The sequence below is a fragment of the Emydura macquarii genome, unplaced genomic scaffold (assembly GCF_026122565.2).
Source record: "Emydura macquarii macquarii isolate MOO-44397 ecotype Brisbane River unplaced genomic scaffold, CSIRO-AGI_Emac_v2 contig_1230, whole genome shotgun sequence".
Taxonomy (NCBI): Eukaryota; Metazoa; Chordata; order Testudines; family Chelidae; genus Emydura; species Emydura macquarii.
Genome location: NW_027131367.1, coordinates 23,041,533 through 23,054,403, shown reverse-complemented (window position 1 = coordinate 23,054,403; position 12,871 = coordinate 23,041,533). Strand labels below are relative to the sequence as shown.

The following is a 12,871-nucleotide window of genomic DNA, read 5'->3' as shown; positions in this document are numbered from 1 at the left end:
ATCTCACAACAGGCCTCTGCGAAGAGAGCGGCACGCTGGCAACAGCTTCCACGCAGAGAGCCCTTTCTATCCCAAAATACCTGTTACGTCCATCACGGCATCCACACCCTACAGCCCCCGAGCCAGCCAGGGAGACAGCAAGGTCCCAGGCTGGGACACAAGCCTGCGAGGTAGCAGCAGTGGGTCCAATTCCCAGCTCTCGCACACGCTCGCTGGCAGGATGACCTCGGGCAAGTCCCGGCCCAGCTCTGTGCCTCAGTTTCCCCACGCATCAGAAGAAAAGAATGACATGGCTGTAGCTGCATGAACGGATGTGATGCAGGCCCCGTCTGGCTATCAGTAGGCGGGGCTGCAATTCTGCCCACTTAGGCCCTGATCCTCTCAGGGAGTTGGGCATCTAATGGGAGTTAGGCACTTAGCTATCTTAAGAGGATCTGGGCCTGAGTTGGGTTTCCTGGGGGACCCAGCTCCAGGGCCAGAGAGTTATTGAGCCCTGGCCTTTTAACAGCAAGTGCCGGAGGGCGACACAGCCCGTTTGACTCCAGCCATACAGGGGAATGATTTTGTGTGCCTGTGCCAGGACCCAGAAGCCTCGCCCAGATTCCAGCCCCAGGGGAGTTAACTCTGGTTAGCCCTCACCAGGGAGGGGTGCCAGGCAGGGCTGGAGTACAGGAAAGCAGCCGCTGGGTAGCGGGGGGGGGGGGAGCAGAGCCCCCCATGATGCTCGCTGAAGCATTGTCCCACCCGGCTCCCGGAGCAGCCCAGCAGTCCCCACACAAGCCTGGGCCAATGGGACGCCCGCCCATGCTGCCTAACCTTTACTCGGGGCCGGAAAAACAGGTTTGCCAGAGACCAGCAGCAGCTTGGGAGAGAAGGGCTAGGCAGGGTGGAAGTGAGCCAGGCTGGCTGAAGAGGGAGGCATACGGGGACAGAAGTGAGACAGGTTCCTAAAAGGTCCTCTGAGAAAGCCCCCCTTGCTTAGCTGGGAGGTGAGGGGCCTGCCCTGCCCCGCCAGCCATGGGGTTATTACCCCTCCCAGTACTGGGGTCTCCACTGAGCAGACCCCCAGCAGCTCCCAGTGCCAGCCACACAGGGATTGCTCCGCAGGCGACCCACTTCTCCCCCCTCTGGCCCTACAGTCGAGTGGGCCAATGGGGTACGGAGGGGGAGCGGGACACAACCCAGTCTGTCTGCCTGGGATCGACAGACGGACAGACAGCACCAGGTTCAGTCCCCCCCCCCCCCCCCCCGGCCGGCTCTGCTGCTCCCGGCGGGCAGCTGAGGGCATGGGGGGGGGGGGCAAACGGAGCAAGTAGCATCAGTTTCAAGGACGTGCAATAATGCACTGGACAGACAGGCCGGGGGCCATAGAGCAGCTGGGGGGTGGTGGAGGGGCAGAGGCAGGGATCCAGGGGCCAGCCGAGCTGGGGGGCAGGACCAGCAGTAGCACACAGCTGAGTCACCGAGAAAGGGGAGGGTGGCCCAGCCTGCCCCACAGCGCCCGGAGCTGACTTTGGCCCAAGCGAAACCCCTTAGGCCCTTGTAAAGGGACAGTAACAGCCAGTTGCTAAGGAACCAGGCACCCCTCGCCGGTGGCACCGCTAGCCCCTGCCATGTGCCCCCACGCCCCAGAGGAAGGGCGCGTGCTGAGCTGCAGATAGCCCAGCCGAGTTTAGCTCTGACCCGGGGCCGTGCCCGGCCTGCTCAGCGCCTGGCAAGGCCGTTGTTCAGCAGCTCCTCAAATTGAAGTGGAGTGGCTGGTGCAGCTCGGTAACGAAGCCTTCCCTAATTAGAGTGCTGAGCGGCTGACAGGTCCAGCAGCCCCTCCGCCCCCAGCGGGGCGCCGGTGCCAGCTGTGCCCACCCTGGCTCTCACACGGCGCCATCTTCTCAGGAGGCTGAGCCCAGTCCCACAAGCAGAGGGGAGAGGCTCTGATCATCCCAGTGCCTCTCCCTCCTTCCAGGCACAGGGCCAGACTCGCAGCCTTGCAGGCCTCTGGGCCAAGCTCCTCGCCCCCGGCCGGCCGGCCCGGCCCGGCGCTGCCACCTGCACACAGGGACGGGAGAAGACTGCAACAAGGAAAAGTGCTGCCAGCCGGGGGCGAATGGGGCAGCCCGTCTCCCTGCCCCACCTCGTCTCTACCACCAGGGCTCAGGCCAGCCCATTGCGGCCAGGCCCCCAGGCATCACAGACCAGCCTGGGCTGGATCAGAGCCTCTGGCCCAGTCCCCATCCCCTGAGCCAAGTTACACACCAGAAGCAGCCCTTCCAGGGGCAGCCTGGCGACTCGGCGAGGCGCCCGACTGCCTTGGACTCACTGGGGCCAGTGACCCCCACCACAGCCTCCCCCAGGCCCTGTGAGCATGAGGTCGCTGCCTGGGCGGAAGCAGGACCGTTGCCTGTCCCAGCAGCACCAGCGTGCAGGCCTTTGTGGTCAGGAGGAGAAGGCTGACCCTCGGCAGCCGGCGGCAGGGTGCTGGGGCTGACAGGAAGGACAAAACCTCCGGCACACCCGCTATCAGTCACCTCCTGAAGCCCCCAGGCAGTTACCCCTCGTCTCTCGTGCCATAGGTAAGCCCATGGCCGGGCTCTGACCCCATGCTGGGGGCGAGGGGGTTACAAAGCACGATGCAGAGAGCAGCTTGCATGGTAATTGCTTCTGAATCCTTGACCGCAATGACACTTAATCTGCCGTCCAAGCCTTTCCCCACCGGAACCAGGGCCCAGCCACACCAGACAAGACTGCACCAGCCCTGCCTGCAGCATGCGCCATTGCACGCTACACGGCAAGGAAGCTCAGTGTCTGAGGGCTGCTGGGGGGAGCAGCGGTTTGGGTTACAGCTAGAACCAGCCAGTGCAGAGAGCCTGCGGCAACAGCCACTGGGCACGGATGGCAAATGAGAAACTGGCTTCTCCCCAGCTCTCTGTCTATGACAGCCCTCAGGGCACAGGCTGCAGCTACTGCAGGCAACCCAAAGCCAGAGCTAGAGAGAAACCACGTCCTTAGCTGAGCACTGCTCCTGCCTGCTCCTGCCTGGGGGGTGGCAGACGCCCTGAACGCTGCGCGGAGATGGAGCCCTGGGAACGTGTCACACTCCCTGCTGGAACGCAGCTGGGCCCCTGCCCAGCGACCGGCTGCAGGTTTGTAGAAGCCCAAGGAAACGCTCCCTGACTCAGGGTGTCGGGGTTCACCCCGGTCAGGATAACAGCGCTCCCTCCCTAAGGGAGCTACAGGGGCCTCTGCTTCCAGCCAGAAGGCCCCAGAACTGGCTGGGGGGAGCCTGGCTCACCACCTGGGTTTGGGGATAGTCTCTGGCCTGTGTGATGCCGGAGGCCAGCCGGATGATCACAGTCGTTCCTCCGGCCGTGCAATCCATGAATCTCCTTCGAAGGACGGCGTCTCTCTCGCTGGCCTGCCACACGCCCCCAGGTCCAAACATAGGCGGCAACTGGCCTGGTGCTCGGCATGGGCCAGGACAAACCACGCTCAGCATTGTGATCGCTGCCACAGGGAGCTGGTCACGGGCCCCTCACAGCTGTTCCAGAGAGGAGGAAGGGCTTGGATTTCTGACCTGTCTGCCCAATGCCAACTGTCCTCTCACTGCACCAGCAGATCACACAGCCAGGCCAGCTGCCCCATCCCCATCTGCTGCAAATTGGTGCACCCCGGGGGCCAAAGGGTTAACTCAGCAGGGGGGAGCAAGAGCACCCAGAGACCTCCACTAGCACCACCCCCCCACTCAGTACAGAGTGACCAACGGGAGAAAGCTGCCAGCAGCTCAGGAGACAGAGCAGGGGCCCTGTGCGCCCCCGCACTAGCCATTCCTCCAGACAGAGAGAGCTGTGGTCTGCCTCCCATCCCTCCAGTCCAGATCTCCCCAGGCCAGATTTCAGCCACTGCTCAGGTCACATTGCGCAGGGAGCTGGGCACGCTGGTGGCAGGCCGGGTGCCACACCTTTGAAAATCAAGCCTTGCGTGTGCCAGTGGGACATGAAGAAGCTGACCCTGGTGATGGGTGTTGAGCCCCATGTGGCCCAGTTCTCCACCTGTGAAGTGGGGTTACAAAACCCTCCCTTCTTCCACCATTGGTCTTCAAACACCACCCTCTGGGGGCAGCAGCTGTCACACTACGCGTCAGTACATGCTGCACCTAGCCCCTGGGGCCCAGGTCTCAGCTGGGCGCTGCTGGGGTACAGACAACGAATCCTCCAAAGAAGGGCACAAAGGCCTTGGGCTTTACGGGCACACGCACGTCTCTGGTAGCTCACTACAGTCACCCCGGCCAGCAGCAGGAAGAAGCCAGGTGCTGCTGTACCGTATAGATCCGTTTCAGCCATTTCAGCAGTGCCAAGGTGCTTTTGCCCCATGCAGGAAAGCCTCTTCTTTCTGCAGCAGTGGGTGAGGAGATTCCAACCCTCCTGTTCCAGGGGAACACCAGGCTGGGCGCCCCTCAGCAGCTCAGCCACTGAACGCAGGCCACGATGGGCTCTCTCGCTCTCTCTCTCGCCCCATGCTTTTGAAGGGCTGTGTTAAAACACACTTTGGCCTGAAGCTAAAATTGCAGTTGGTGTTTTCTGTGCGCCCCCCACCAGGCAGGCAGGAAGGGGTGGGGGACATGGCCTTGATTCACACTAAATACAGAAGTGTCCTGTTCCGCACGTGAACTTCACTGGGCAAAAGAAAACGATGGTTCCTCAGGCGTTGACGGAGTGTCCCTTCCTGCAGCGGGCTGGCCTGGGGGCTACAAGGCAGGGCTTCACTTCTAGCTCTGCTACTACTCTCTGTGACCTTGGGCAATCCCCTGCATCACTCTGCGCCTCAGTTTCCCCATCTGTGAAACGTGTAGAATGATACCAACCTATGGGAGGGTAAATCCTAGCCCTTAGATCCTAAGTATTTATCCGGCCCCTGTCACCACAGCATCTGAGCACCTCACAATCTTTGATTGTGTTGATCCTCACAACCCCACTGTGAGATGGAGATAACAGCACGTCCCTATCATCTGGATGGAAACTGAGGCACAGAGACATGCCCAAAGTCACACAGGACAGCTGGGGCAGAGCAAGGAATTGAAGCCAGGTTTACAGCTTGAGTCCTCTCAGGAATAGCCTTCCTCTGTGTGAAGTGCAGGTATTTCCCCTTTGCTCCAAACAATGCTAAGCCTGGGCCCTGCAATGCTAAATCCAGCTGTGGGTCCCATTTGCACATCCAGATAAATGATGAAGCAGCAGCAAGGCGGCCACAGGACCAGACATTCATCTTCTCTCCACAGATACGCTGCTGCGGGCTCGGGTTGTCAGCACAGGGCTTGCCAGGGCAGACAGATGCACTTTCGTCGGGCCGGGGTGCATTTCTTTTACACTCTGCGAAGGGGGATAGAAGCAGCAAGGGAAAGCGCCATGTTACTGTACAGATCCATAGCCAGGGGTCAGGAACCAAGCGGGCATCGTCTGGCTCTGAACTTTCCCCGGGGCCGGGGAAGGAGGGGTCAGTGGAAGACCAGGTCTGCGGTGAAGGAAGCTCCCTCCACACACGTCGCAGGAAGCTCAGACCCTAACTGCAGCATGATCGAACACTAAATAAACAGCAACTGCCAACCAGCATGTCTATTTATTGAGCTTTAACACGCCTGCCCTCTGGGCATCGCTGTTCAACATGTGGCGAGGCTGCAGTGGAGAACTGATCGTTAACACCTATTCTTTCAACCGTCTAATTAAAGCCAGATTAAATGTGGGCTTGCCTGGGAAGGGACTGGAAAGCAGCACCTTCTGTGCACGGGACAGGGCTGCATTCAAGTAGCCAGGACTTTCCCTCAGAGACTCTAGTGGAGTCATTTGCTCCAGGCATTTAGGGCCCCGATCTTGTGGGCTGCTCTGTCCAAGCAGCCCCCCGAAGCCGAAAAACCAGAAATTCCATCCAATTATATTGACCCCATGGGAGTCAACAGCCGGGTTTCGATCATCGTCCAACCTCTGCCACTTGAGCTGATAGAGTAACTGGCAGCTGTAGTAGGTTGTCATCTTCTGTGCGGGCCAGCCCCAGCAGGGCTGAGACACACTCTTTGCCATTGGCTTTCACGGGTATTTGCTGACAGCAGAGGAGTGGTGGCTCCGTTCTAAGCCCTAGTGGGGTATGTGCTGTATGGGGCACAGACTCTTCTGCCCCGTCCCTTCCCTCTGTCCCAGCCCAGTCTCCACTCATCAGGCTTCTCGTGTCAGTCCCAGGTTCCTTGACCAACCTGGCCTAGTCTCCCTCTCCCCACACCAGCTCCCAGTCCCAGCCAGACTCCTTGTCCCAATGTCCTTTCCCTCCTCCGATCCAGTTTTTATCCCTTCTGCATTCACTTCAGACAGCTTCCTCCTCCATGCTGCCGGGATGACGGCAGCGCTGGGAGGCATGGGGGGAGGGGTCACAGGCACGGAGGAGATACAGGCTCCCTGCTCTCAGTTCTGGTGCCTGGCCCTATCCCAGCCCAGAGCAGTTGGAAGCAGCAGTCTCAGGGCAGGTCCGGCTTTGTCCCCATGGCTCTGGCTGGAGTAAGCCCCTCGCTCAGGGGATGGCCAGGAGCTGCGAGAGGAGGAGCACACTCAGTGAGGATGGAATCTCCTCGAGATTTTAGCTAAGCTCCAAGAAATCTCTCCTGAGCAAACTGCGATTTCTCAGAGGCTCATGACCTGGACAAATCTGGGCAGGTTCTCATGGGAATGGCAAAAGGCCCATCCCTGCCACCCGGCCAGATCCCTGCTCCAAAGGATGGAGGTGCTAGAGCTGTTCAGAGAAAGTGTCATCACCATTTTTTAACATGGGCAAAACAAAGTATTTTTGTCCAAGCCTTGTTCTCGGAAATGGCTGAACTGTTTTGGCTGAAATTTTACCAAATAATTCAGCCGGAGGCAGACACCCTGCATAGCAAATTTCAGCCTTAACAGTTAAAGTTTGCCAAAGTTATAAGCAACTGAAAAGAGGGTCTTAGAATGGGAAGTGTCAGACAACCCTGGCTAGAACATAGGCTGTAACGTCAGACGCAGCACTATAGCCTGGGTGCCTTTCAGCAGTGCATTTAGCAGTGTGACTAGCATCTGTCACCCGGGGGGGGGCCCATTTCCTGGACCATCCGTCTCTCATTGTGAGTACCTGCTGCAGTCACTGGAACAGACAGCAGCCAGCAACCAACCCGCCTCTCTCTCTTCCGAGTTTGTCCCTTTTGCACGGTTACAAGACTCACCATCCTGGAGCGCCCCCACACACTCAGACCCAGGACTGCAGCACCCGCGAGGGGAAGAGTCCCAGAGCCCGGGCTCCAGCCCGAACCCAGATGTTTACACAGACATTTTTCAGCCTGAAGCCTGAGCCCTGCAAGGCTGAGTCAGCTGACCCGAGCAAGGCAGGGGCTTTTGATCCCTTTGGAGACATACCCTGCAGGGCCCAGCCAGTTCCCAGCTCAAGCCAAGCTTCCTGCCCTAGCCCAAATACGAGCAGTCTGTCTGCTCTCCTCCTTCCAACTCCCACGCCCTGCCAGGTGTCCTAGGGCAGGGCTGCCTGGCCCAAGCCCTCGACAGGGACAGGCTGCCCTCTTACAAGCAGTTCAACCCAGACCCTCAGAAGTACAGAGATGCCTAGCTTCCATTGGAATGCAGGCACCTAAATCACTTAAAGGGTCTGAGCCCTTGCGCCTAGTCAGTTTCCCAGCTGCCCGTGCACAGCTCCTGTCTCCCCAGCACAGTCCCTCTCTGAGCAACCAGAAGAAAGCACAGAAACCTTTGCTTTTCTAAGGATTTTTTAAAAAATGAAATTCAATCCATTCTGTTTAATTGAGCACCCATTAGAAACGGGGATTCCCCGTCCCCTGCCACTATCAGTCAATCTCAAAACAGTCCAGTCCACCACGTCCCTCTCAGCCCCCGGATCGGGGTCGCGCAGAGCCACGTGTCCTACAAATCCTCGGTGTGGTTTTCAGCATTGATTCTGGCACCCAGGGCCCTGGCTCTGCCAGCTGATGGGGGTCCCAGACCCCGTGCCCCAGCGTGGCTTCCAAGAGCAACAGGAACAAGCTGGTCAGGTTGTGTCGGTTCCAAGGCCCTGAGAGGAAGCAGCTGAGCCTGCACCTGGGTCTTTTAGAACCTGGAAGGTGCTTGGAAAACAACGCCAGGAAGATCAGATAGAAGTGATCTCCAAAACTCACAGCACAGGAGATTCTGGGCATGGACCAGAGACTAGCGAGTCAGTGCCAGCACCTGAACCTGATGTGTCCACATCAGACACTCCCCGCAGCACCACAAGTGCCCATGCAAGGCTCCTTGTCATCGGGAATGACAACAAAGTGCATGGATAGTCGTTGGGCCAGTGCAGGGAGGGAGAGCGGTTAGCTTGGGCACTCACCAGTGAGTATTGACTTATTTAATCGCAGTGGATCAGCTTCAAGAGGAGAAACTGAGAAAGCCCATTGCCAGAGCTCTGTGGTTCGAGCACTCGGCCACAACGTGGGAGATCGCAATTCAAATCCTGTCTCCTCATGCAGCGGAGGGGGGAACTGAACCACATCCCAGGCAAGTGCCCTGACCGCTGGGGGAAACGTTATAAGGGAAGCACCTCCTCCTCTCCCCTCCCCTGTTCTGCATGCTTTTATCACAATTCCTGAAAGCCAGAACGAGGAGTTTCGCTTCCATGTCACCCAAACGGTTCGGTTGGAATTTTGTTTCCCAGCATTTCCCGGCACGGACACGTTTTGAAGAAGTGTCATTTTCGCTTTGACCCAAAATGATTCCCCCCCCCCGAGGTTTCAAAAGTGCCACCAAACCAAAAACTCCATCGGTCGCCCAGCGCCGGCAGTGCCAGTCCCCAGGTTTCAGTCAGCGCGCGGTGGCAGTGCCAGTCCCCAGGTTTCAGTCAGTCCCAGTCCCCAGGTTTCAGTCAGCGCGCGGTGGCAGTGCCAGTCCCCAGGTTTCAGTCAGCGCGCGGTGGCAGTGCCCCGGCACGGTCCAGCTCGCAGCTTTCAGCAGCACTGAATTTACACACAAGTCATCGCCACGGAGAAGGGATGCAGAGCACAGGTCTGGGGACGCAGCCCCACGGCTCTCACGTTAGTGTCTCTGGGTCACCGGGAGAACTGCCAAGACAAGCAGCACGAGGGCAGGTTGAGAACTCTCTGCCCACACGGTGTCAATCCAGAGGAGCTGCCCCAGCCCAAGAGAAACTCCTCGGGATTTGCACCCGGCCTCCTGGCGAGCAGAATCGGGCCCCCGAAAAGGGGACGGGAAGAACACAGGCACTGTTCTGGTAGGAGCTTTATCAAGAGCTGACCTGCTAATGTACTTAACTCTGAATAGAAAAGTAAGAAAAAAATAGAACTGTTTTTCCAAAGGCAAAGCCCTGGGGAAATCTTACATAACTGCCTTCCTGAGACTCACTCAAGCATGCTTTCCTGCAGGCCCTCCCTGAATGCAGCCCGTCAGGACAGCGGATGAGTTTTTGTCACTAATGGACTTCTCAAAAGCGCGAGAGAGCGATTGCTGCTGGGTGTGGCTGTACGCAGGTTGCTGCACACCAGCAGCCGAGCCCTGCGTGCCACCCACCCACGCCTCACTCCCACTCCCCATCTCTCCTGGAGGTCCTCGCCTTGGGGAGGGGCCTGTGTGACCATGCAGGACAGTCCAGCCGGGCGAGGTTCCCTGCCACCAGCCCGCTCCATCGCAGCAGAGTCCCTTCCCCAAGGGCTGTGTAGGGCAGCAGGCCCTGCCGCCTCAGCGACAGATGGAGACATGCCATGGGCCTGGATCCCCTGAAATTCCACCTCCTTCAGGTGCAAGATGCTCCCCCAGCCTGCGGCTACGGAAGCCTAGGGCCATGTTCCCAGAAGGGCTCTGCTTCCATTGAGGCAAGGGCCGGGTGTTCAGACCAGCTCAGTTCCCAGCAGCTCCTTGGAAAATCCGGCCACTCGTTTTGGTACTTTGGCGGGTGCGGGGTCCTGCCGAGAGGCCTGGCCTGCGTCCTGCTGCCTGGCATGGACCCATGCCACTTCCAGTCGAGGCCCGAGTGCCGGGGTCCCACAACTGGCCGGGAGCAGGGAGGGAACAGAGATCCAGCGTGCTGGCTCCCAGGACAGAGTCCAGCTCTGCTGAATGGGAACAGCCTGGCACCGCTAGCCGAGCCGCTCGGAAACGTCTGGCTGCAGTGCAGCTGTACGGGGGAGCTAGGGGCGGCAGGAGCCTGGGCTGGAGGACAAGTGAGGATGCAGTGAGGAGGAAGAGCTGATCTGAGTCTCTGCCCGTGGGGGGCACTTGGTGTTTCCTGCTCCAGCCAGGGCCGGGCCGGGCGTAGCAGCGGCACTGCCTGTGGGGCCCGGCAGACCAGGCTGGCGGCTGGCTGGCAGAGGGACACGGGACCGCCAGACTGCACGGCACGTGTGCTGGGGCAGAGAGCCGTGCGCCAGGCTGGCCTGCTGCCAGCACTGCCGGCCCTTCGCAACGGCTGGATTCACTCCCCCTTTAAAGGCACCAGTCAAGGAAACGACGGATGCTCCTGCATAGCGGGTGGATCCAGAGCAAGGCTGACCCTGGATGGCAACAGCAGGATCGTCACCGCGTGCCAGCCCTTTGCAGTGCCCACCGAGATGGGCAGCGATGTTTAACCCTGTCATGGCTGACCCGCAGCCACGCCATGGAATGGCCCAGCGCTCTGCTCAGCAGCACACCCGTGCCTGGTGCCCACGCCTCTGGCAGCATTCGAAGGGTTAATAGGACATGCCCGTTGAGATAAGCACAGACACCCTCTCTGCTTCCCTGTCCCATGCAGATCCAAGCCGCACACGGCGCTGGCTGGCAGATCCCTGGCTGGATTCCTCCAGCTCCTGCCATGTTCTCTTTGCAGAAGGGCTACGCCACTCACCAGAGCAAACCGGGGCTGCTAAGGACGCAGCTTGCCAGCGGGCATGGGCTTCCCTGGCAGAGCGACGCGACCTGCACAACTAAAGCTGTTGTTGCCACTTTCTAGAGCTGACCCAGTTGGCACTGTGCAGACCTGGCGCGGCACGACACGACCCGACCCGGCAATGCCGCCGTGACCCGCTAGCATCCAGATCAGCCTCTGCAAACTCCAGGGAAGGCACAGCCAGCCCGGGAGCCTGGCAGCCCTCCGGAAAGCAGCCCCTCGCTGCCGGCAGAGAGCAGAGTCTGCCGAGGGGGTGGGGAATCCCTCCAACATCCCCACCATTAGGAGGCAGAGCAACCCCCATGCCTGGCTGAGCCGAGGCCCAGCCAGGAGGCGGGAGCGGCAAGGTAGGGGGCCACCTTCCTCCACAGCAGGGGTCCGGCTCTGACAGCCCGACGCCTTGATGCTGGGTGGCAAAGCCAGTGCCCCCGGCCGTGATAACTGGCAGCCCCGCAGTGGCAGGCTGCGCCCTGCTGCCGACTCTGTACACCCGGCACGTGTCGCACATCAGTCCCGGGCGCCCCCTGCACTGGGGAGAGGGTCTGTGAGCCCTGGCCCGGTGTATCCCGACGCCAGTGCAGAGCCAGGGGGTGGATAACGTCCCCCATTCTGTGGCTGCCAGGGGCCAGCTCAGCTCCCAACCCTGTCAGGGTAGCCCGGCTCCTAGAGGCCGTGTGGCAGACGGACGAACCAGGGTGATGGGGCGCCCTGGCAGTACCTCTTTCTGCCCTTGTCTCACCCCTGCCCGGCGACTGCTGTGGATGGGGAGAGCCAGGAGAAGGCAGCTCTGCACCCACCAGAGCTGTCCTGCAGCCCGTGGGCACAAAGGGGCCACAGGGCACCATGCCCGGGTCCTTCGCCCCCTCCTCTGCCCTTCGATAGCGTGAACAGGAGGCGCAGTTCGGTTAAGGGCAAATCCTGGTGCCACCCCAACCCAGCGCTCACATGGGTGCAGAAGGGGGGTCTGGGGAAGGCATCCCCCAACATTGCTCCATGGGGACACTGCACCTGGACCCCTCTGGGGCAGGATCCGGTCGTGGAGCTGCCTATATGCGGATCTCCCAGCTCCCCCGCCCTGCTGGGTTCAGAGAGCCACGCTGCCTGCCACACGCGGACTGCATGGACTGCCCGGCTACTGCCCCCACCCCACCTGTTTCACACCCAGTGCAGGGCGCTGCAGGCTCCGTCTCAAGGGAAGGGGGGGAGGGGGAGTCTCCTGATCCAAGCTCCTGGCGGCTCTAAGAGGACCTGTGCCCAGCTCCTTGTCTGATGGTCTTCCCTGGGCCTCTGCGTGGTTGGCATAAGTGGCCTTCCAGTCACGTCCTGCCACCTAGCGAGACAGCCCCGAGCCTGCAGTAACGTCGAGTGAGCAGTTGGACTCCCAGGCCCAGGCCGCCCCCCTCCAGAGAGGTCTGGCCACCGGGGCACTCCCTGTTCTGACCCACTGGCCATGACCTCCAGGGGCCCCGCTGCAGCATGAGCATGGTGTTTCCCCCGCTAGGAGGAGAGTGTTCCATGCGGAGCACACCCCCACAACCATTCTTTAGTCACATCAGCAGCAACACAATCCATCCACCTGCAGGCTGATTGACAGCTGGGAGATGCAAAGGAACAGCTGATTGGTGGGAAACTGCTAATAATCTCCTCCATCCCTGCTGGGCTTCCCAAAGTGTTAGGCAAATTATTCAGAGTGGAGTCTTTGCCCATCATTCAAATGCAGCCACCTCTGGAGTGCTGCATGTCATTCGTGTGTTTAACAGTCACCTGGCCACACGGCTGACGGGTTAACAGCAGGAAATGAAGAACACCACATCCAACTGGAGCCACGTGGTGGGGGATATGGAGGCAGCCCCCAAAGAGGGGCAGGTCAGTTTGCACAGCTGTATCAACATCCAGGGCTAAATCTGGGCCCATGCAGAGACACAGGGGGCCCTGCAGACAACAT

The 12,871-nt window shown here is 60.0% G+C and overlaps 1 protein-coding gene across 1 annotated transcript in view; it reads right to left on the bottom strand.

Moving 5' to 3' along the window:
* Window positions 1–12,871, bottom strand: part of USP43 (ubiquitin specific peptidase 43) — a 163,806-nt gene that overhangs the window by 139,702 nt on the left and 11,233 nt on the right. The window lies entirely within an intron of this gene.